This window comes from Peromyscus californicus, unplaced genomic scaffold, assembly GCF_007827085.1.
Source record: "Peromyscus californicus insignis strain IS unplaced genomic scaffold, ASM782708v3 Scaffold_8__1_contigs__length_139910024, whole genome shotgun sequence".
Classification (NCBI taxonomy): domain Eukaryota; kingdom Metazoa; phylum Chordata; class Mammalia; order Rodentia; family Cricetidae; genus Peromyscus; species Peromyscus californicus.
This window is the reverse complement of record NW_026294606.1, coordinates 130,147,184-130,171,148: the sequence shown is the minus strand read 5'-3', so window position 1 is coordinate 130,171,148 and position 23,965 is coordinate 130,147,184. Positions and strand designations below refer to the sequence as shown.

At 40.3% G+C, this 23,965-nt stretch overlaps 1 protein-coding gene and 1 pseudogene across 1 annotated transcript in view; both read left to right on the top strand.

Moving 5' to 3' along the window:
- Inpp4b (inositol polyphosphate-4-phosphatase type II B) overlaps window positions 1–23,965 on the top strand; it is a 789,997-nt gene that overhangs the window by 755,840 nt on the left and 10,192 nt on the right. The gene's annotated exons all lie outside the window — the stretch shown is intronic.
- LOC128103678 (60 kDa heat shock protein, mitochondrial-like) lies at window positions 14,657–19,653 on the top strand (annotated as a pseudogene).

The window sequence follows — 23,965 nt, the reverse complement described above, 5'->3', positions numbered from 1 at the left end:
TGCATAATGAGTTTTCAGAAGGAAAAGAGAACCTGCTCAGAATGTTCAACGGAGTTTGCTTGCTGATGCTACTCCAGAATAGCACTTGAAGGTGATGCAGAAACCATGGCAACCTACAAGGCACCTGCCACTCAGCCATGCTAATTTCTCCTTTATTAAATTCAGTGGCAAGGAAATGAACAAAGAGAATTAACTCATTTATCCTAGAATATGCAACATGGATGTCCATCTACAAATCTAAACTGTATTTTGTAGAAGCTATGACTTACTTTATAATTTTTAAAAATATTTTGATATAAATATATATCATTTATTTATAGGGGAATCATTTTATGGGGAAGTCAACTGATGATTCTATTCATGTGTGCATTATATCCTGCCTAAAACAGTTTAAAAATATATAGTCCCTCAACTGTTTATCATTTATTCATACTGTAAACATTAAAACCTCTTTTATTGCTCTTTTGAAATGGACACTGTGCAATTTTCATGTACAGTCTAAGGACAGTGTGAAGAGACTAGAGCTTCTTACTTCTATTTATCTGTGGTTTGTACTCATTGGCCAGCCCTCCCCATGCCCTCCCCATGCCCTCCCCATGCCTCCCCATGCCCTCCCCATGCCTCCCCATGCCTCCCCATGCCCTCCCCATGCCTTCCCTATGCCCTCCCCATGCCCTCCCTAGGCCCTCCCCATACCTCCCCATGCCCTCCCTATGCTCTCCCCAAGCCCTCCTAATGCCCTCCCCACACCCTCCCCAAGCCCTCCTAATACCCTCCCCACACCACTCCATTTGTCCTTGCCTCTGCTGACCACTGTTCTTCCTCTAGCACTTTTGAGATCAGCATTTTCAGATCCCACAGGAAATTGTCACAAGCACTGGCCTTTCTGTGTCTGGATCATTTCATGTAGTGTAGGGATATTTAGCTACATCTGTGTTGTCACAAGTGACAGAAAATCACTGTTTTGTGGGCAAAGAGCACTGTCTTATTCATAGTGCCACATTTCCTTCATCACTTCACTAAGTAAAGAGATCCCTGTTGGTTTCATTTCTAAGTCATTATGACTCCAACAGACTGGGAGTTCAGAGGTCTCTTCTACACACTGACCCTTACCTTTGGATGAATGACCATTAGTGGAAGCATTGGATCATTTGGGTAGTTTTATTTTATTTATATATGTGTGTGTGAGAGCATATACATTAAATTTAATATATAATTTTATATAATATATAATTTAATGTATAATATAAATATATATGATAACATTTATATGTTCATTATTTTCCATTATAGAGGGTTATAATCACATGAAGAGAGTGACCACAGAGGACACAGGTGTTACATGCCCCAGAGCTAGAGTTACAGATGTTTGTCAGCTTTCTGATATGTATTCTAGGAACTAAATTCAGGTCCTCTGGAAGAGGAGTACATGCTCTTAACTGCTGAGCCATCTCTTTAGTACCAATATTTTTTAAAATATTTTTATAATATCCTACTATTTTCCATAATGTTTGCATTATTTACATTCCCACAAACAGCATGTATATCTGCCCTTTTCTCCATAGCTCTAACCAGAACTTACATCATTTGTCTTTCTGATAAGGAAATAGTCATTTTTCCTGTAGTGAGGTGATACCTCATTCTGGGTTTGATCTTCTTTTCCCTTGTGACTAGTGAAGTTTGAGTGAGTAGGGTTGTTTTGTTTGTCTGTCTGTTTGTTTGCATGTGACTGTTGGGTAACTGTAAATCTTCCTTTGAGAAATATCCTATTTATTTAAAATACTCATTTTTCTGGTTTTTAGCTTTTGCTGTTAATTTATTGGAATCCCTTATATATTTTAGGTGCTAATTCCTTGTCAGATGTACAGGTTTTTCTACTTTTACATTTTTTATTTAATTATTTTAATTGTTAATAAATTCCTCTTCCGTACAATACATCCTGACCTGTACAATACAGATTCCCCTCCCTTCACTCCTCCTAGCTCCTCTCCCCACCTTACCTCTTCCCCCCAGATCTACACCTACTCCCTCTGTTTCCCTTCAGAAAAGAGTAGGCCTTCAAAAGACAACAACCAAACACTGCAAAACATGATACAGTAAGACAAGGCAAAAGTCCTCATATTGATGCTGGACAAGGCCACCCAATAGGAGGAAAGAGTCCCAAGAGCAGGCAAAAGAGTCAGAGACGCACCTGTTCCCACTGTTAGGAGTCACACAGAAACACCAAGCCATTACATATAAGCAGAGGACCTGGTGCCAACACTTACAGTCTCTGTGAGCCCAAGAGAGCCCTGTGTAGTTGACTCCATAGGCCATGTTCTGGTGTCCTGCATCACCTCTGACTCCTACAATCTTTCTTCCCCCTCTTCTGATGGACTCCCCAAGTTCTGAGAGGAAGGACCTTATTGGAGGCCTCCAATTTAGACAGTCTTTCTCTGCATAATGTCTGTTTGTGGGCCTCTGCACCCGCTCCCATCTACTATTGGAGGAAGCCTCACTGATGATGACCAGACAAGGCACTGATCTATGAATATAGCAGATTATCTCTAGAAATCATTTCATTGATTTTTTTTTCAGTGATGTTTGGTTCTACTTTAGGTCCCTCGGCTATTCAGTCTCAGGTTCCTGGCAATCCAGACAGTGTTGAGCATGGGCTCCCTCCTGTGGCATGGGTCCCAATTTAAATTAGACATTAGTTGACCACTCCCACAATTTCTGTGCCACCATTACCCAAGCAGATCTTGCATGCTAGACAAATTGTAGGTGGAGGGTTTTGTGGCTAAGTTGAGATCCAGGTTTCTCTTCCCATAGCCTGCAAAGTACCTTCCTGTGCCAAAGAAACTAGAACACAGGAGTGAAGGCTCCATGCGGATACCTGCTCAACCACTCTACATTCAATGAGCTGTGTGTATGGTGTGCTTGGCACTGTGGCCAACTGTCAGTCTTTCGGAGAGAAACCTTCTGTCCTAGAATTAGCTTGGGTTGCTTAGGAATCTACACTGAACCCTCTCAGTCAACAACTCAACCAAATGCAAGCCAGTCCTACCACTGGAAACCCTGCCTGTCTATGAAGAATGGTCAGTTCAGACTCTATATCCTGCATCACTAGGAGTCCTCATTAGGATCACCTTCATAGATTCTGGGAAGTTTCCACTGTGCTAGGTTTCCATGCTGCCCACCCCCAGTAGCCCTGAACTCCAGATAGCTCTACACGCCCCCCACACTCTCTCTCTTCATTCTGTTCCCTCCACCTGATCACTCCTGCTTCCATCCCTATCTGCCCCCAGTTCACCCAAAAAAGTCTACTCTATTGAGGGACATCTAGATTGTTTCCAGTTTTGTGCTATTGTGAATAAAGTTACTGTGAACATAGTTGGTCAAATGTCCTTGTGGTAGGATGGAGTGTCCTTTAGGTATATGCCCAAGAGTGATATAGCTGGATCTTGAGGTATCTGTTTTCCAAATTTTCTGAAGAAACACCATGTTGATTTCCATAGTGACTGTACAAGTTTACATTCTCACCAGGAATGGAGGAGTGTTCCTCTTGTTCCATATCCTCAGCAGCATGAGCTGTCACTTGTGTTACTGATCTTAGCTATTAGGAGTAAGATGAAATCTCAAAATAGTTTTAATTTGCATTTTCCTGGTGGCTAAGGATGTTGAACATTTCTTTAAGTGTTTCTTAGCCATTTAAGATTATTTTGTTGCCCGACAGTGGTGGCGCACGCCTTTAATTCCGGCACTTGGGAGGCAGAGGCAGGCAGGTTTCTATGAGTTTGAGGCCAGCCTGGGTTACAAAGTGAGTTCCAGGAAAGGCGCAAAACTACACAGAGAAACTCTGTCTCAAAAAACCAAAAAATAAAAATAATAATAATAAAAAAGATTATTTTGTTGGAAATTCTATGTCTAGATCTATATCCCATTTTTTAATCATATTATTTGGCTTTTGATATCTAGTTTCTTAAGTTTTTAAAATTTATTTTGGATAATAGACTTCTATCATATGTGGGTTTGGTAAAAATCTTTTCCCATTCTGTAGGCTGCCATTTTGTCCTATTGACAGTGTCCTTTGCCTTACAGAAGCTTTTCAGTCTCATGAGGTCCAATTTAGTAATTGTTGATCTTAGTGCATGTGTTAATGATTTTCTGTTCAGAAAGTTACCTCCTGTGCCAATGCATGCCACCATGTCCCACCATGATGAATATGGACTGAACCTATGCTGCACCAAAGGTCAAGCTAGCCTACAGAAGGCCAGCTCCCAACTTGGACAGATGGTTTTAGCACAGAATTCTACCAGACTTTCAAAGAAGAGCTAAAACCATTACTCTTCAAATTATTCCACAAAATAGAAACAGAAGGAACATGACCAAATTCTTTTTATAAGGCTACATATATACCTAATACCCAAATCACACAAAGACTCAACAAAGAAAAAGAATTAAGAGAATTACAGATCAATTTCCCTTATGAACATAGATGCAAAAATACTCAATAAAACATTTGTAAACTGAATCCAAGAATACATAAAAAAGGTCATCCATCATGATCAAGTGGGCTTCATCCAAGAGATTCAGGGATGGTTCAACATACAAAAATCTGTCAATATAATCCACCATAAAAACAAACTGAAAGAAAAAAAAACATGATCATCTCATTAGATGCTGAAAAAGCCTTTGATAAAATCCAATACCCCTTCATGATAAAAAGTCTTGGAGAGATCAAGGATACAAGGGACATACCTAAACATAATAAAAACAATATACAGCAAACCATTAGCAAACATCATATTAGAGAGAAACTTAAAGCATTTCCACTAAAATAAGGAACAAGACAAGGCTGTCCAATCTCTCCATATCTATTTAATACAGTACTTGAAGTTTTAGCTACAGCATAAAAAAAACCCTAAGGATATCAAGAGGATACAAACTGGAAAGGAATAAATCAAAGTATTGCTGTGCTATTTACAGATGATATGATAGTAGACATAAGCAACCTGAAAATTTCTTTTTTTTTTAATTTTTTTTATTTTTTTAATTATGTATAGTGTTCTGCCTGCATGCATGCCTGCAGATCAGAAGAGGGCAGATCTCATTACAGATGGTTGGGAGCCACCATGTGGTTGCTGGGAATTGAACTCAGGACCTCTGGAAGAGCAGCCAGTGCTCTTAACCTCTGAGCCATCTCTCCAGCCCGCAACCTGAAAATTTCTACCAGGGAACTCCTATAGCTGGTAAAACACCTTCTGCAAAGTGGCTGGATACAAAACCAACTCAAAAAAATCAGTAGCCCTCCTAAACACAAATGATAAATGGGCTGAGAAAGAAATCAGAGAAACATCCTTCACAATAGCTACAAATAATGTAACATATCTAGGGTAACTCTAACCAAGCAAGTGGAAGACTTTTATGATGGGAACTTCAAGTCTTTGAAGAAAGAAATTGGAGAAGATATCAGAAAATGGAAAGATCTCCCATGCTCACTGATCAGTAGGATTAACATAGTAAGAATGGCCAAGAAATCTACAGATTCAACACAATCTGCTTTAAAATTCCAACACAATTCTTTACATACCTTGAAAAGACAATACTTAACTTCATATGGAAAAACAAAAAACCCAGGATAGCTAAAACAATCAGGTACAATAAAAGAACTTCTAGGGGTATCGCCATCCATAATATCAAGTTGTACTACAGAACAATAATAAAAACTGCATGTTAATGGTATAAAAACAGAGAAGTTGATCAATGGAACCAAATCTAAGACCAGATGTAAATTCACACACCTATGGAAACCTGATTTTGAGAAAAAAGCCAGAACAATACACTGGAAAGAAGAAAGCATCTTCAATAAATGGTGCTGGTCTAATTGAATGAGGCATGTAAAAGAATGCAAATAGATCCACATCTACCACCCTGCACAAAACCCAAGTCCAAGTGGATCAAAGACCTCAACATAAAACCAGATACACTGAATTTGATAGAAAAGAAAGTAAGGAATAACCTTGAAAAACTGACACAGAAAACAGCTCCCTGCCCAGAACATCTATAGTACAGACACTAAGATCAGCATTTAATAAATGGAATGTCATGAAACTGAAAAGCTTCTGTAAGGCAAAAGACACTGTTAAAAGGACAAAATGGCAGCCTACAGAATGGGAAAAGATCTTCATCAACCCCACATCTAACAGAGGGTTAATATCCAAAATATATAAAGAACTCAGGAAACCAGACATTAAAAACCCCACAAATAATCCAATTTATAAATGGGTGTAGATCTAAACAGAGCGCTCTCAACAGAGGAATCTCAAATGACTGATAAACACTTAAAGAAATGTTTAATATCCTTAGCCAACAGGGAAATGCAAATCAAAAGGACCCTGAGATTCCATCTTACACCTGTCAGAATGGCTAAGAGCAAAAATGTAAGTGCATGCTGGAAATGATGTGTAGCAAGGGGAACACTCCTCCATTGCTGGTGGGAGTGCAAACTTGTACAGTCACTTTGGAAATTAATATGGAGGTTTCTCTGAAAATTGGCTCTCAATCTACCTCAAGATACAGCTATACCACTCCTAAGAATATACCCAAAAGATACTCTATCATACTACAAGGACACTTGCTCAACTATATTCACGTCAGGTTTATTTGTAATACCCAGAAACTGGAAACAACCTAGATGTCCCTCAACTAAAGGATGAATAAATAAAATGTGGTACACTACACAATGGAATATAGCTTAGCTGTTAAAAAGGATGACATCACAAAATATACTGGCGAATGGATAGAACTAAGAAAGATCATCCTAAATGAGTTAACCCAGACCCAGAAAGATACCTATGGTATGTATTCACTTAAAGAAGAGCCATGCTCCAATCTACAGATCCAAGAGGCTAAGTAGCAAGGAGGGCTCAAGGGGCCACACATGAATCTCACTGTGAAGGGGAAATAGAATAGACATTGCTGATGGATGGAGGAGGAGTCTGGGTGGGAGGGATTGGGATGGGAACATAAGGGATCAGGTGTAAGGAGGATGGAGTAAGAGAGTACTGGGAGGTTCTGGGGTCATCTCTAGGACAAGCTAGAAATCTAGTGCAATGGAAACTCCCCCAAATCTATGAGGGTGACTCTAGCTAAGACACCTAGCAAGGAGGGATACAGAGCCTGAACTGGCCATCTCCTGTAACCAGACAAGACTTCCAATGAAGGCATTGAGACATCAACCCAGCCAAAAAACCCTTGGTCTTACAATATGTCCAGCCTAAAAGGTGTGCTGAGGTAAAGATGGTACAGAAATTGTAGGAATGACTAACCAATGATTGGCCCAGCTTGAGACCCATATCGTGAGAGAGAACTCACCCCTGAGGGCCAGGACCCAGAGGTGTATACCCCAGAGATCTAGAACAGAACCAAACATGACTAGAAAAAAAGTCAGTGAAATGGTTCCTAATGATGTCCTGCTATACTCATAGACTGGTGCCTAGCCCAACTGTCATCAGAGAGGCTTCACCCAGCAATTGATGGAAACAGATGCAGAGACTCACAGCCAAACATTAGGTTGAGCTTGGAGAATCCTGTGGAAGAGGGAGAGAAAGGATTATAGGAGCCAGTGGTGTCAAGAGCATCACAAGAAAACACCAGAACCAACTAACCTAAGCTCATAGAGGCTCACCGAGAATGAACAGATAACCAGGGAGCCTGCATGAGACTGATCTAGGCCCTCTACATATATGTTACAGTTTTGTAACTTGGTCTTTGTGTAAGAATCCTAACAGTAGAAGCAGGGGCTGTCTCTGACTCTATTGCCTGCTTTTGGGATCCATTCCTCCTATAGCCTTAAAAGAAGAGGAGGTGCCTAGTCTCATTGCAACTGGTTATACCATGGCTTGCTGATATCCACAGAAGTCCTGCCTTTTCTGAACATAAACAGAGGAGGAGGAGTGGATGGTGTGGGGGAGAGCAGAGAAGGAAGTCTGGCAGGAGAGAAGGGAGTGGAAATGTTGGTTGGAATGCAAAAGCAAAAAATTAAAAATTAAAAAAACCAACAAACCAAACAAAGAAACAAAAGAGCACTATTCAACCCATATAGGGCACCAATGACAGATGAGAGAAACAATACTATCAAAGTAAAACTTGGTCATTTAATGAGTTTAGTGGAGCTACTTATAGGAGTATGAATGAGGACATACTCACGGGAACACAGAGGATTCAATGGCAGATGTTCCACAACTGAAACTCCAGAGTTCTTTGCACAACTTGAAGGTCTACACAAGTATGAGAATTTCTCCTTTCCCAGCAGTCTTTACTGCTAATTTAAGTTTCGAGGACTTCCTGAGACTTGTGGTTTATGTTTTTCCTAAGTCTTAAAAAGCCTTCCTCTAGGATAGAAATTAGGATGTTGTTTTGAGGATATTGTTACACAGCATTTGGAGATACTTTAGAATAAATTTACATACTCAAACTCATTTCTAAATTGATTAGGTTCAGTTCAACAAGCATCCATTGAGCATACACTATATATTGGGCACTATGCTAGTAGCTTGGGATCAAGAGCAAGCAAAATGAAGTCATCATCTAGAGTACATTCATAGTCTTCTGGGCAAGGCGGGTGAGGCAACCAAAGTTTTGATATCATGAAGGCATCAGATTAAACAGGATACATATTTTGTTGTTACTGAATAGGAAGAAGGAAATAAAGGAAAAGCTTCCTGAAAGATATTGAAGGTGTATCCTAAAGGATCTATAAAAATCAACTGTAGGAGTTGACATAATGTTCTCACTCCAAGCTTTGCCATATCATATGGCGATCAGATAAATTCAATGTTGTCTATTAGTAGTTGCAAATATGTGCTTATACCTATACAAGGTATATCTATATCTCTACCTATGTATCTATATATCTCTATCCATATCTATCTATGTGTCTATCATCTATCTATTTATCATCTATCTAACTGTCTATTGGTCTATCTATCTATCTACCTCTCTATCTTACAAAAAATGTTTAGGGAAAGTAATGGGGTTCAATCAAGAACCTGTGATGGTCCCAGCTAGGCGACTCAGTAGGTAAAGGCACTTGACACCAAGCCCGAAGACCTGAGTTCAGTGCACAAGGTGGAAGAAAAGAACTGCCTCCGGCAAGTTGTCCTCTGCCTTCCACATTCATGCCACATCATGCTTGCTCCCTCCACAAATAAACAGATGTAAAAAAGAAGCCTGAGATGAACTTAGAGTAACCCTAACTTCAAAAACAACATAGCTATAGTAAAGGGTGATGTATCTCTGATTTCCTTCTCCGCTTCTTTGTCCATTGTATATAGGAGGGCTACTGATTTTTTTGAGTTGATCTTGTATCCTGCTATGTTGCTGAAGGTGTTTATAAGCTGTATCAGTTCCTTGGTGGAATCTTTGGGGCCGCTCAAGTATACTATCATGTTATCTGCAAATAGGGAAGTTTGACTTCTTACTTTCCAATTTGTATCCCCTTAATCTCCTTATGCTGTCTTATTACTCTGGCTAGAACTTCAAGTACTATATTGAATAAGTATGGGGAGAGTGGATAGCCTTGCCTCGTTCCTGATTTTAGTGGAATTGCTTTGAGTTTCTCTCCATTTAATTTGATGTTGGCTGTTGGCTTGCTGTAAATTGCCTTTATTATGTTTAGGTATGTTCCTTGTATTCCTGATCGCTCCAAGACCTTTATCATGAAGGGGTGTTGGATTTTGTCAAATGCCTTTTCTGCACCTACTGAGATGATCATGTGGTTTTTTTCTTTGAGTTTGTTTATATGGTGTATTACATTGACAGACTTTCGTATGTTGAACCACCCTTGCACCCCTGGAATAAATCCTACTTGATCATGGTGGATAATTGTTTTGATGTGTTCTTGGAGTCTGTTTGCCAGTATTTTAGTGAGTATTTTTGCATCAATGTTCATGAGGGAGATCGGTCTGTAGTTCTCTTTCTTTGTTGTATCCTTGTTTGGTTTAGAAATCAGGGTAATTGTAGCCTCATAGAAGGAGTTTGGTAATGTTCCTTCTGTTTCTATTGTGTGGAACAATTTAGAGAGTATTGGTATTAACTCTTCTTTGAAGATCTAGTAGAATTCTGAGCTGAAACCATCTGGTCCTGGGCTTTTTTTGGTTGGGAGACTTTTAATGACTGTTTCTATTTCCTTAGGGGTTATTGGACTATTTAAATAGTTTATCTGAAGAATGAATAAACAAAATGTGGTACATATACACAATGGAATACTACTCAGCAGAGAAAAACAATGACATCATGAGGTTTGCAGACAAATGGATGGATCTAGAAAAAAATCATCCTGAGTGAGGTAACCCAGACTCAGAAAGACAAACATGGTATGTACTCACTCATAGCAGGATACTAGATGTGGAACAAGGATGACTGGACTGCTACTCACATCACCAGGGAGGCTACCTGGAAAACAGGACCCCAAGAAAGACATGGGGATCGCCCAATGACAGAGAAATGGAATGAGATCTACATGAACAGCCTGCATATGAGTGGGGGTAGTGAAGGGTGAGGGTCGAGGGAAAGAGAGCTTGGGGGAGTGGGAGACCCCAGCTGGATCAACAACAGAGAGGGAGAACAAGGAATAGGAGACCATGGTAAATGAAGACCACATGAGAATAGGAAGAAGCAAAGTGTTAGAGAGGCCCACAGAAATCCACAAAGATGCCCCCACAATAGACTGCTGGCAATGGTCGAGAGACAGACCAAACTGACCTACTCTGGTGATGGGATGGCCAAACACCCTAATTGTTGTGCTAGAAACCTCATCCAACTACTGAGGGATCTGGATGCAGAGATCCATGACTAGGCCCCGGGTGGATCTCTGGGAGTCCAATTAGCGAGAATGAGGAGGGTTTATATGAGCGAGAATTGTTGAGACCAAGGTTGGATAAAGCACAGGGACAAATAGCCAAACGAACGGAAACACATGAACTATGAACCAATGACTGAGGGGTCACCAACTAGATCAGGCCCTCTGAGTGGGTGAGACAGTTGATTGGCCTGATCTGTTTGGGAGGCATCCAGGCAGTGAGACCGGGTCCTGTGCTCATTGCATGAGACGGCTGTTTGAAACCTGGGGCCTATGCAAGATCGCTTGGCTCGGCCTGGGAGGAAGGGATTGGACCTACCTGGATTGAGTCTACCAGGTTGATCTTAGTCTGCGGGGAAGGCTTTGCCCTGGAGGAGATGGGAATGGGGGGCGGGCTGGGGGGAAGGTGAGGGGGGCGGGAGGGGGGGAGAACAAGGGAATCCGTGGCTGATATGTAGAACTGAATTGTATTGCAAAATAAAAATAAAAATAAAAAATAAAAAAAGACAGCAAAACAAACAAACAAACAAACAAACAAAAAACAAAAAAAAAAAACCATAGCAACCTAACAACCAGAGCTATCTTTGGGCAGTCTCAGTTCCTCATGGCCTTTAAAGTCTGTCCGCACTCAGGCTGGCTTATACTTGCTTTTCAATTGCAGATGAAAGTGTGAATTCTTAAAATGAAAATGACCAATTTATATTTATTTATTCATGAGATTTTCTAAGAGGACAGTGGAAAGATGTACTTGGCAAGTTAAAGACATGTATGTATGTGTACGCACACACACCCCCAAATGATACAACTCAATTTGCATCAAATTTATTAAGTCAAATCAATTTTACAGACATTTAGTCAAGAGCTTAATTCCATTTGATCTTCCACCTGGTAAGCCTCATTTCCCACTGTGTCTCCCTGCAATTTATTTTAACATGTTTGGACATCATTAGCAAAGGAAATAGCATTGTTGAAGTTCTATGGTGTAGAAGAGCATTCAGACGCATCGGAGAGAAAACAATCAAGCTTACATAATGAGTTATAGAGTCACATGATCAAACAGTGGATATGCACTCTGCTTATGAAGACTGGAGATACTTAATTGGCAGGTGGATTCCAAGACTTTCCAAATAACAATAGTAATAAAGAAGAGTCTATAACAGACTTCTTATCCCCCAATAGACACCTTAGATGGGAGGATCTACTAATGATTGTTCAACAGCTGTTTCTGCTGTTATGGTCTTCTTCATTAAATTTTCAGGACAAGTTTGAGATGAAACACAAAGATTCTTGACCTACTGTCAGGCACATCACAGGAATTCAGAGCAGGGCTTCTCTTCCACATCCTTAGTTTTTGTATTGTTCTCAATGATTTGTTGACTCTTCATAAGGAAGCGAATAAGACTCATGAAAAATTCCAAGTTATTGAAATAAATAAATAATTCCATTTTAAAGAAATTGGAATTGGGAGTTGAAGTATCCATTTATTATAGTCATGTAAATATTATAAATATTGTCTTAAACACTTAATGTCAATTATATCATTGAATCTTCAAAACAATTGCTTGCTGTAGATATTAACTGGAAAGAGGAAAATTTGAAATTTATCATCAAGTCTGAATCGAGAACTTGTTTTACTCATAATTACCATATAATTTTCTCACAGACTTCTTTTCACATTAAAAGTCACTAGTTTTTGAGTAGCCTTAGAAATGTATTCTCTTTCCAGCAGTACTTAAGTGGACAAGTGAGAAGTTACATTTTATTTTCATTTGGTTACTGTTTTGCCCACCTCATCTTTGTATATAATTGGAATGCATTACTGCAGGCTTCTTTAACCACCAATACCTAAGAAGAGTTACGTTCTTCTAGCCTTGGTACAAGCAATAATACCAGATTTTAGGAATGAGTCACTAGATTTCAGAAATATGTTTTATTTTATTAAGATTTTAGATATTTGTAGAAATAAAAAATCTGCTTGCTCTCAAAAATTGTGTCCTAAGTCAAATCTTTTGCCAAATATCATCCGAATTTGTATGTACTGATTAAATGTGATTTCCTGTTGCTGAAATTGATCTATTTAAGTCCAGTGCTAATAAATCTGCTAACATAACTCAGTTCATCAAGCTCAGAGGTCCCATATGAGGGAACCAACTTCTCTGCCAAGCTAACTCTACTTCCAGCCACAAGAAATTGAGAGGCTCTTCTTTATTTCTCCACCACCAGAGACAGCAAATGTGGAAGGAACTTTTGTAGGCCTATTAACCCAATGACTCACCTTGAACATAATGTTGAGGGTGCATATTTGATGATTTTCATGAGGATATTTTGAAGGGTCATATCCTAAGTCTTAGATGTTCATTTTTTGTTCAAGTTTGAATGGAAATCTTGCTTCAGTATGTCATGGGTTCAGCCATTTGGGGCACTGCTCTGTAGATCAGGAACATGAAACTTTCTTAGAAATCTATCAGTCTCTGAAGATATCTACTGCAAGTTCAAATGTATCCAAAATTCAGCCTGGAAATTATGTAAGAACCTGACAGAAACACAGCCATCTTTTTTTTGTGACATAAAGGTACTAATAGTAAGTCAGGCTATGTCCCCAGGCCTCAAGAGTATAGTTGGTCAAGGGGATAACCAGTACAGGCCAACCTCAGCTACATAGTGAGACCAAGTTTCAGAATAAAGCAGACAGTAAATGTGAGAGAGAAATAAATGCCCTTTAGTTAACGGCACAGTTAAGGATCATATACACCGAGAGTTGGCCTTTTTTCTTGACTTAATCTTAGCCAATTTGGTCGGTCTCCACTCTTAGAGTCCATTCCGTGAGTATTGGTGGTCTCCAATAGCTATGTATATATGAGAAGACAGGTCTCCCCACTTCATTAAAGATAGGACAATTCTCAGAGTGAATTCATTCTCTTATGGAGAGTGTGGTAGAGCATGAGACTGGACACAGACCTGACCTCATAGACAGTCTTTGGTTTTCTGACAATAATAGTAAAGTTTTGCCTCAAGGTGTATGTAGCATTACTTTACCTAATAATATTAATCTACTCCAGGTGAACTAAGATGTTGGAAATAATGGGCTAATCAAGAACATCGAGGATTGAGTTCTAAGCAGTTAATTTCATGGTGAAAGTTGAAGGGTTCTTCATAGAATCCAGATCCTTAAATGTCACCCTGCAATTTTCTCTGTTTCTTTGTATGAACAGGTCTTCAATATAATTCATTCTCCAAAATGATGACCTGTAAGATGTGGTTCACAAGTTCAGAGTATATAATCAGAGCTGGAGAGCATGAATATTGTAGACATACATACATATAGACTCAGACACACAAAATCAAAATAAATAAATATTAAATTAGAGAATATCTAATGTTGGAGAAACACAAAGATGTGTGAAACTTCTGCTAGTTACATCCTGAATGTTACAGTAAACTTTTAAATTAAAATAGTTATCTAACATTTGCTTGGTTTCTTCTGAACAGATCATCTGACTGCCTCCATACACTGTAGACCTCAAGTAACATTATCAACATTTGGAACATTATCAAGAAAACAAATAACAAACAGAGGGAAGGATGTGAGGAAGAGGAAGCTTTACACACTGCTGTTCAGTGTGCTCAGTCACTGTGAAAATAAGTGTAAAGAGTTTCTATAAAATGTAGCCCAGTTGTACTGCTCCTGGGCAAATAACCAGTGTTTTTGTGGGGATGAGAAGCAGAAGGATCAGAGGATGAAGGGATGGGGAGGGGGGTCAAGTAAAGCTATTTTTGAAATGCCATGATGAAACCAGCTTCTGTGTAAACAAAGCAAGAAATCGTCCTCACTCCCTGCTGAAGCCTGCCTTGCTATGTGCTCTTCAAGAGCCACTCCAAAGAAACGTTTGGAGTACCGACAGTCTCCTGCTAGATGAGACCTTTGCTAGAACGTCCAGGTAGCATTGGCTCCTCTTCTCACTGTGAAGAAGTAAACTTTGGTGTGAATGCTCAAGTCGTACTGTTTCAAGGTGTTTTCCAACCTTTAGCCATTGTTGTAGCTGTGACAATGGGGTCAAAGGGAAGAATAGTGAGCACTGAGTAGAGTTGGGAAGTTCCAAGGTAACAAAAGATGGGGTGTGGTGGTGTTTGTTTTTGCTCCTTTGGGGGGCCTGCCACCCAGCTCCCAAATAAATCACACACGGAGGCTTATTCTTAATTATTAATGCCTGGGCTTAGCTTGACTTGTTTCTAGCCAGCTTCCCTTAACTTTAACTCATCCCATCACCTTTAGCCTCCGGGCTTTTCCCGTTCTTTTACTTCTGTGAATCTTACCCTTACTCTGTGGCTTGCTGGTTGTGTGGCTGGGTGGCTGGGTGGCTGGGTGGCTGGGTGGCTGGGTGGCTGGGTGGCTGGGCAGCTGGGTGGCTAGCCCCTGGAGTCCTCCTCCTTGTTCTCTTGCTCTTTTCTTCTCTCCCAGATTTTTCCTTCTGTATATTTTCTCTGCCTGTCAACCCCACCTATCCTTTCTCCTGCCTTGCTATTGGCCATTCAGTTCTTTATTACACCATCAGGTGTTTTAGACAGGCACAGTAACACAGCTTCACAGAGTTAAACAAATGCAACATAAACAAAAGCAGCACACCTTAAAATAATATTCTACAAGAGGGGTGACAGTTGTCAAGTGAATCGATTTAAGGATAAACATAAAAATATCATATCAGTGGCATTATGGAGAGCCTGCTCCAAGGCCATCTCCAGGGTATTGTAAGAAAATCCACAAATGTGTCAAGGGCTTAGGAAAAATTCTTCTATATCTGAGGGCTAGCCTTTTTCTATCTGAGAGATAAATAATAAGGAAACACACTCTTTCTGATGATAACTTTCTCTTTTACTTCATCTTAAGAATGGTTTCTGCTTTACAGGGTTATCCATGTGTCCCTCCTAGGGTCTTTCCCTGTTAGCTAGCATCTCTGGAGTTGTGGGTTGCAGTCTGGCCATCCCTTCCCTCATATTTAGTATCCACTTATGAGTGAGTACATACTATGTTTGTCCTTCTGAGTCTGGGTTACCTCACTCAAGATGATATTTTCTAGTTCTATCCATTTGCCTGCAAATTTCATGATATCATTGTTTTTTACTGCTGAGTAGTACTCCATTGTATATATGTGCCATATTTTCTTTATCCATTCTTCAGTTGAGGGGCATCTAGGTTGTTTCCAGGTTCTTGTGAGATCTACATGAGTGGACTGGGTGTGGGGGATGGCAGAGGGCGAGGAGTGGGGGATGAGAACATAGGGAAATGGGAGGGTCAAGCTGGAACAGGGACAGAGTGGGAGGGCAGGGAGGGAGATACCATGATAGATGAGGACATCATGGGAATAGAAAGAGGCAGGGTGCTGGGGAGGCTCTCAGGAATCCACAAGGTTGACCCTACTTTGGTCTGCTGGCAGTGGTCCAGAAGGTGCCTGGACCTGTCTACTCTAGTGACCAGCCTAGCAAATAACCTAGCTGTCATCATAGAGCCTTTGTCCAGTGACTGATGGAGGCAGATACAGAGATCCACTGCCAGGCATCAGGCTGAGCTCCGGGAATCCAATTGATGAGAGAGGAGAGATACTGCAGGCGAGGGACATCAAGATCATGATGGGAGGATGTGCAGAGATGACCGGCCACACTAGTGGAAGCCCATGAACTGTGGACTGGTGGCTGTGGAGCCCCCATGGGACTGGACTAGGCCCTCTGGATATGGAAGACAGTTGTTTGGCTGGAACTGTTTGGGGGGCACCCAGGCAGGGGGATCGGGATCTGTCACTGGTCTATGGGCAAGCTTCTGGAACCCGGTGCCTGTGGTGTGACACCTTGCACAGCCTTGGTGCAGTGGGAAGGGGCTTGGACCTGCCTAGGCTCGGTGTGCTGGGCTCTGCTGACTCCCCGTGGGAGACCTCGATTTGGGGGATGTGGGGATGCAGGGTGGCTTGGGAAAGAGGCCTGGGGGGGTGGGAGGAGGAAAAAGGAGGGGGGGATCTGTGGATAGTATATGGAGTGAGTAGAAAATTTCTTAATAAAGAAAAATGAAAGAAAAATAGAGAACTATTGGAATCTAAATAAAAAATATTTTTTTAAAAAAAGAATGGTATCTGACTGTTTATGTCTCCACACAGCTACATATATCCACCCTGCTGCCTGCATACAACTACATATCATTACATACATACATTTTCACATCTTTCTTTTACATACATTTCTCTTCTACATATCTTTTCTCTACAGCTTCATCTTTCTTGCCTCCACATAGTTACAAATCTCCACCCAGCCACAGCTAAACATCTCATTCACATAGCTCTTTCACCATACAGCACTTTACACAGTTCCTAGGCACAGCTCCTCTACATAGCAGCAGCTCGCTCTCTCTCTCTCTCTCTCTCTCACTTACTCACACACATACTTCTGCATTCTTCACTCACTCTTTACTCACTCACTCTTTCACCCACTCACTCCATCTACACACTTCTCTCATGCTTCTTCTTCTTCTTCTTCTTCTTCTTCTTCTTCTTCTTCTTCTTCTTCTTCTTCTTCTTCTTCCTCTCTCACTCAGCACACACACACACACACACACACACACACACACACACACACACACACACACACACATTCTGCAGCAGGTCTCACATAGCTCTACACAGCTGTCTCTCTCCACACCAACGCTGTTGCCTCACAGCCAAACTCTGGACAATTATAAGTTCCATTTTCAGGGCCCTACCCATTCTCAAAACACAAAATAAGTCATATAGTTTCTCTTAGGCTAGTGATGTCACATTGACTCATGCACGTAGCTCTAAGTTGGTGAGGGATCCCAAGCATTAAACAATTGGCTGAACTTTGGGCAGTCAGGGTACGTGCAGAAAGGGAGCTACTGCAAGGAGCTATATTTGAGTGTAAGCTGCCTGGTCTTGATTTAGCAATAAACAACACCTGGGAATTAGTCTTTGTGTATTTTCTGCAGGGGCAGTTTAGTATGGCTTGAATTTGTTCTAAAGTCTAAAATTAGCTGTCTTTGAAACGGAGAATACTGTTACTTTCCTGTGTCAGTAAAGAATATTGTTATAATATTTTTATACATCAGAATTATACAGCTTAAACAGAAATCATAACCTGACCATCCACAACTATATGTCCAAAGATGTAAAACACACTATCAATGGACTGTGGAAGGGACCCCACAGCTGTTCTTACAGGGAGGTATAATGATGGCACGTGAGAAAGTTACAGACAGAAAACAACCGGTTTCCACAGCCAGTGACCCCATGGCTTTGCCAGGTGGGCCTCCCCATCAGGGAGTTATAGGACTGGTGGGTCGACTTGTCAAACACAAGTTTTCACCTGCTAAATATTCCCGTGGTCCCCTGATATATCAGAGCTAAACTTGTTGAAGCTGTTCCTACTAACAAATGAAGAAGCTGGGTGGCACCATGACTGCTGCTACTCTGCCATGCTCTATTGCCTAGGAGGGCCTCGAGAATCACAGCAGAGGTGCTAATCCAGTGGAATCAAGACATGTGTGATGCTGGCTGCTGATGCTGTAATTGCTGAACTTGAAAAGCAGTCTAAGCTTATGACAATCAGAAAGAGATTGCTCAGTTGCTGTAGTTTCTGCAAATGGAGACAAAGACATTTGAAACATCATTTTTGATGTAATGAAAAAGGTTGGAAGAAAGGGCATCATCACAATGAAGAATGGGAAAACCCTGAATTATGAATTGGAAATTATTGCAGGCATGAAATTGAATAGAGGATACAATTAACCACATTTTATTAATACATCAAAAGCTCAAAAATGTAAATTCCAAAATGCCTCTGTTCTGTTGAGTTAAAAGAAAATGTCTAGTGTTCAGTCCATTGTACATGCTCTTGACAATGCTAATGCTCATCAGCAGGGTGCCCTTGGTCATAATTGCTGAAGATATTGATGCAGATGCTCTAAGCACAATGGCTTTGAACAGGCTGAAAGTTGGTCTTTGGGTTGCAGCCGTCAAAATTCCAGGGTTTGGGGAGAATAGGAACAACCACCTTGAAATTATGACTATTGTTATTGGTGGTGTAGTATATGGAGAAGGTGGGGTTGAATCTAAATATTGAAGATGTTCAGACTCATGACTTAGAAGTTGGAGAGGTCATTGGTATCAAAGATGATGCCATGTCTTGAAAAGAAAAGATTAAAAAGCTCAAATTAGAAATGTACTGAAGAAGTCACACATCCCAACTAGTGTACATGAAGAGGTAAGGCTGAGGGGAAAACTCACTAACCCTTCAGAAGGACTAGTTGTGCTGGAGGCTGAAGGAACAAGTTATGTCCAGTGAATGAGAACACAGACAGAGTTAAGAGTTCTGGATGTCCTCAATGCTACCAGAACAGCTGCTAAAGAGTCCATTGTTCTAGGAGGGGCTGCACGCCACATCAGTGCATCCCATCACAGTCTTGGCCTCATTAAATCCTGCTAATGAAGATCAGAAAATGGCTAAAGAAATTATTCAAAAGCACTCAAGATTTCTTCAGTGACCATTGCTAAGAGTGCAGGTGTTGAGGAACCTTTGTTCATTGAGGATGCTCTTGCAAAGTTCCTCAGAAGTTGGTTATGATGTTGTGCTCGGAGATTTTGTGAACACATGGGAAAGGGAATTGTTATTCAACAAAGGCTGTAAGAAAAGCTTTACTGGCTGCTGCTGAGGTGGCCTCTTAGTTAGCCACAGTAGAAGCTATAGTGACAGAAATTCTTAAGGAAGACAAGGACCCTGGGATGGACATGATTGGTGGGGTTGGAGGAGGATAGAAGATAACCTGTACTAACTCCTAGAATAGTGCTTTGCCCTTATCAATGAACTGTGACAGAAACTCAAGGCAGGCTCTCATCAATAACTTAAGAGAAGCCACCCAAATAAAATGATGGAAGTAAAAGTTTGGCTCATCCACTGTATCCATCAATTACTGGTTATATTTGCAAAAAAGAATCTCAATTGAGAAAATGCAACCATAAAATTGCCTATAGGCACATCTTAAGGCATTTCCTTGATTAATGGTTGATGTGGGAGGGTCCAATCCACTATTGATGGTGCTACTCCAGAGAAGGTGGTCCTGTGTGGTTTAAGAAGACAGGTTGAGCAAGTCATGAGGAGCAAGCCAGGAAGCAGTGTTACCCCAGGACTTCTGCTTCAGTTCATGCCTCCATGTTTCCATCTTGAATTTCTGCTCTGACTTACCTCAATAATGGATCATGATCTGAGAGCTCTAAGCTGAAATAAACTTTTTCCTCTCCAAGTTGCACTTGGTCATGGTGCTTTATCACAGCAATAGAAACCTTAACTAAGAAACAACCTTACACACATGTGTGTATATATCATGCATATTATATGCACACAAGGTACACACACAATCATACAGACTCAAACATAAACACATATACATACATCAACAAAACAAAACGAAACAAAGCAAAACACTGGATTGTTGTATAGAGTTAAAAAAACAGAGAACTTTGAAGTAAGATAGACTAAAAACCAAATTTCATTCTCTTTCTATTTGTTGTGTGAACTTAAGCAGCTTACCAAAGCAAAAGCCCACTCACTTCACCTGTTAAGAGAATAACTGTATATGTCCTGGGTAAATTGTGCTGAGTAAACTAATTAACACACATGACATCCTTGGCATGAAAGAGTCAGTTACTAAATAGGAATTATCTACATATTTCTAAAAGGTGGGTTTTGAAAATAAAGATGAAGTGGCGGTGGTTAGTGCTTCAGGTGACAGTTCAGGATACCGCAGGTCCCATGTCATTCCTTGCTTGAGTGTGGGCGACTCATGACCTATGTCTCAAAGGGAAACCAGGCTAAAAGGAAACCGGATTGGAATGTGAGAGTGCAATATCCACGTCCCCTCAGCTTCATTATTGCCCTCTGTACTTAGTGTCTCCTTCACAAAATCCCTGGAAATTGTCATTAGCACTCCTCTGGCCAGAACCAAGCTATAGTTATAGTCACAGCAGCAGTGGGGAGGTGACGTCCAATGGGTGAAAGAGGATCTGCTGATGCATTTTACAGTTTTCTTTATTCTATTGTATTCCTCTCAATGAGCAAAGAAAGGAAAACACGAGCCTTACACTCCAAGTTTGCAGTCCCCATTTCTCCTCTTAATAAATAGATCAATAGCACAGCCTCTGCTCTGCAGACAAAAAGAAACCCCTCTCTGGGGGCCCTTCTTTCCGACAGTTCTTCAATACTGTTGGAGCAAAAGACAGCAAATAAAATGGTTAGACTATTGATTCACCAGCATGGCTTAAAGGACCGTGGCACACAGCAGTTTGCTTTTAAGGGCTGTGATAATCTTAAGAGGATGCTCCGGATCAGATCTGTTCAAACTATTTTTGTTTCTTCAAGGAAGGATCATTTGCTACAAAGTCTCATCAGGTTGATGAAGAATGTGCTGACTTTGAGTTTTCGTTTTACCTGTTTGCAAACTAAAACTGCCAGGTTGTATTAGTACAAAATAATTTTGAAAGTCAGTGTGGGAATGGATGTAATTATTATAATATCTGTATTGCAATTTCCAAGATCTAGAGAAGACTTTGAATAACCGTGATAAGGAGTAGCTGTGTTAGAGATCAACCCAAAGTTTTTGAAATTGGTATCCATTCTTCTTTATAAAAGAAGTACAAATGGAGTGGTAATTGAATTTGACAGCAGACTGGAAATGCATTTTCCTGTGTGAATTTTTATGAAGATAATGAAAAATAAATAAAAATAGTACTGTTCTTATTCATGCCTAATTCATTCTGAGGGAACTAAAAAGTTTTCTATTTTATGAACGTGTTTATATTGGTCATCTCTTTCCTGAGATTGCTCCCTATGCAGTGCTGAGACTGTTGGGCAAGAATACACACGGGGGAGGGGTTCCTAAATTATTCAGTTAAAACCTGTCTGCTCCAACTGTGAGTTGCTCATCAAACCCACACTCTGAAAAGCTTAGCTGAGCACCAGCCCACAATGGCGTTTGCTGTCAGCTTTTCTGTGTAGCATCGCTTTCAACAGTCTCATCTTCTTGAAACCTGTGGTGGTGTGTACATACCACATCATGGGGTGCTGGAGTGGTGGGTACATACCACATCGTGGGGTGCTGGAGTGGTGGGTACATACCACATCGTGGATTGCTGGAGTGGTGGGTACATACCACATCGTGGATTGCTGGAGTGGTGGGTACATACCACATCATGGGGTGCTCGAGTGGTGGGTACATACCACATCGTGGGGTGCTGGAGTGGTGGGTACATACCACATCATTGGGGTGCTGGAGTGTTGGGTACACACCTGTTCCCATGTTGCTGAGAAATGAATATCGTCTTGAGAAAGCACCAGGTTTAGCTATCAGAGCACCTGGAAAAGTGCTGATGGGCCTTTACTAGCTTACATGGTCTCTGAACTCCTCAAATTAAGGAGATGAACCAACATTTGTCATACAGAAACTCTTACTTAGCTTAAATGGTACTGTTTGGTCAATTTTAGTCTTTAAATTGGGCTAGAGTTTCCAGAAAGGAAGAAAACAATGTCATATATTACCTAGAGTCTCATGGTAACATATTTTTAAGTGAAAAGAAGGTTATTATTTTAAATTTTTGTTATTTAAAACAATTCTTAAATTTAAATATATTTTTATCATATTGTTCCCCTCCTCCAGATCCTTCCAAGTCCTTCCAGGTCCTCTCCCCCTCCTTATGCACCCAACAACCAAGAAAAAAAACCACGCCCAAAAAGATAAAAACATAAAACAAACAGCATCTAAAAATAAAATTCTAATTAAATAAAAGCACACACACACACACACACACACACACACACACACACACACACACACACACACACAGACATTCTCTCTCTCAAAACAAAACAAAATTGAAGTCCAATGTATGTTGGTCAACTACTCCTGAACATGAGGCTTGTCTTGGAGGGGTTGATATACCCAGTGTCACTCTGTTGGAGAAAATTGATTTTCCTTCTCCCAGCAGGTATAAGTGACAGTTCAGTTGTTAACCTTCACCCTAGTAGCTATATATTCATTCATTCATTTTTAAATATAGCAAAATACAGTAAGATAAAACAAGACTTATCACTTTGATGTTGAACAAGACAAATGAACAGAAGGAAAAGAAGTTTTATGTAATATATTTGATTATGTTTTCCCCTCTTCCAAATCCTTCCAGATCCCCCTGCACTCTGGTTACCCAACATTATGTTCCATTTGTCTCTAAGCAATTAACAGGAAACAAACAAGAAAGAAAGAAAGAAAGAAAGAAAGAAAGAAAGAAAGAAAGAAAGAAAGAAAGAAAGAAAGAAAGAAAGAAAGAAAAACAGAAAGAAAGAAAGAAAGAAAGAAAGAAAGAAAGAAAGAAAGAAAAACAGAAAGAGGGAGGGAGAAAGGAGGAGGAAGGAAGAAGGATATCATCATGCAAGTTTTAAACTCTCATCATCTGCCTGTTTGTTTTTTTCTTCCCTCTAACTCCTACAAATCAGAGTTAGAACTAATTTTTTTTTTGGCAGAGCATATCTCTGTAACACCATCATAAAATATATTGTATGGTGAGCAACAACTTAGGCTAGTAAGATTGAGTGATAGATGAACAAACAACTCTTTCACTCTAAAATCACATTGTCTCCTTGACAGCTAGAGCTATTCATAAAGTAACTGTAGCTTGCTTATCTATCACCAGCTAATACCCTATGTGCTCTGGGTGATAATCAGTAGTATCATTGGAGAGCTCAAAACTGCACTTATGTCATCCCACATTCTCTTCAACATCTTCATCTGGTCTTTTCCTCTGTTACTCCTTTAAGAATCCTGGTAATTTTCCTATGGAATTCATTCTACCTTCTGCTTGAGTTGAAAGCAATATCATATTGACTATGCCTATATTGACACTGGATTTCTGGTGACTCCTAGGTTTCTGGTTATACTTAACTAATTATTTCATGGTATTTTCCATTCATACATTTCTGGACCAGGCCAATTTAATCAGCTCACATAACATAAAGGATTACATTCTAGTTTGTTGATTTCTCTTAATAAGTGGAACTGAGCCCAATGGACACAGGGCTTCA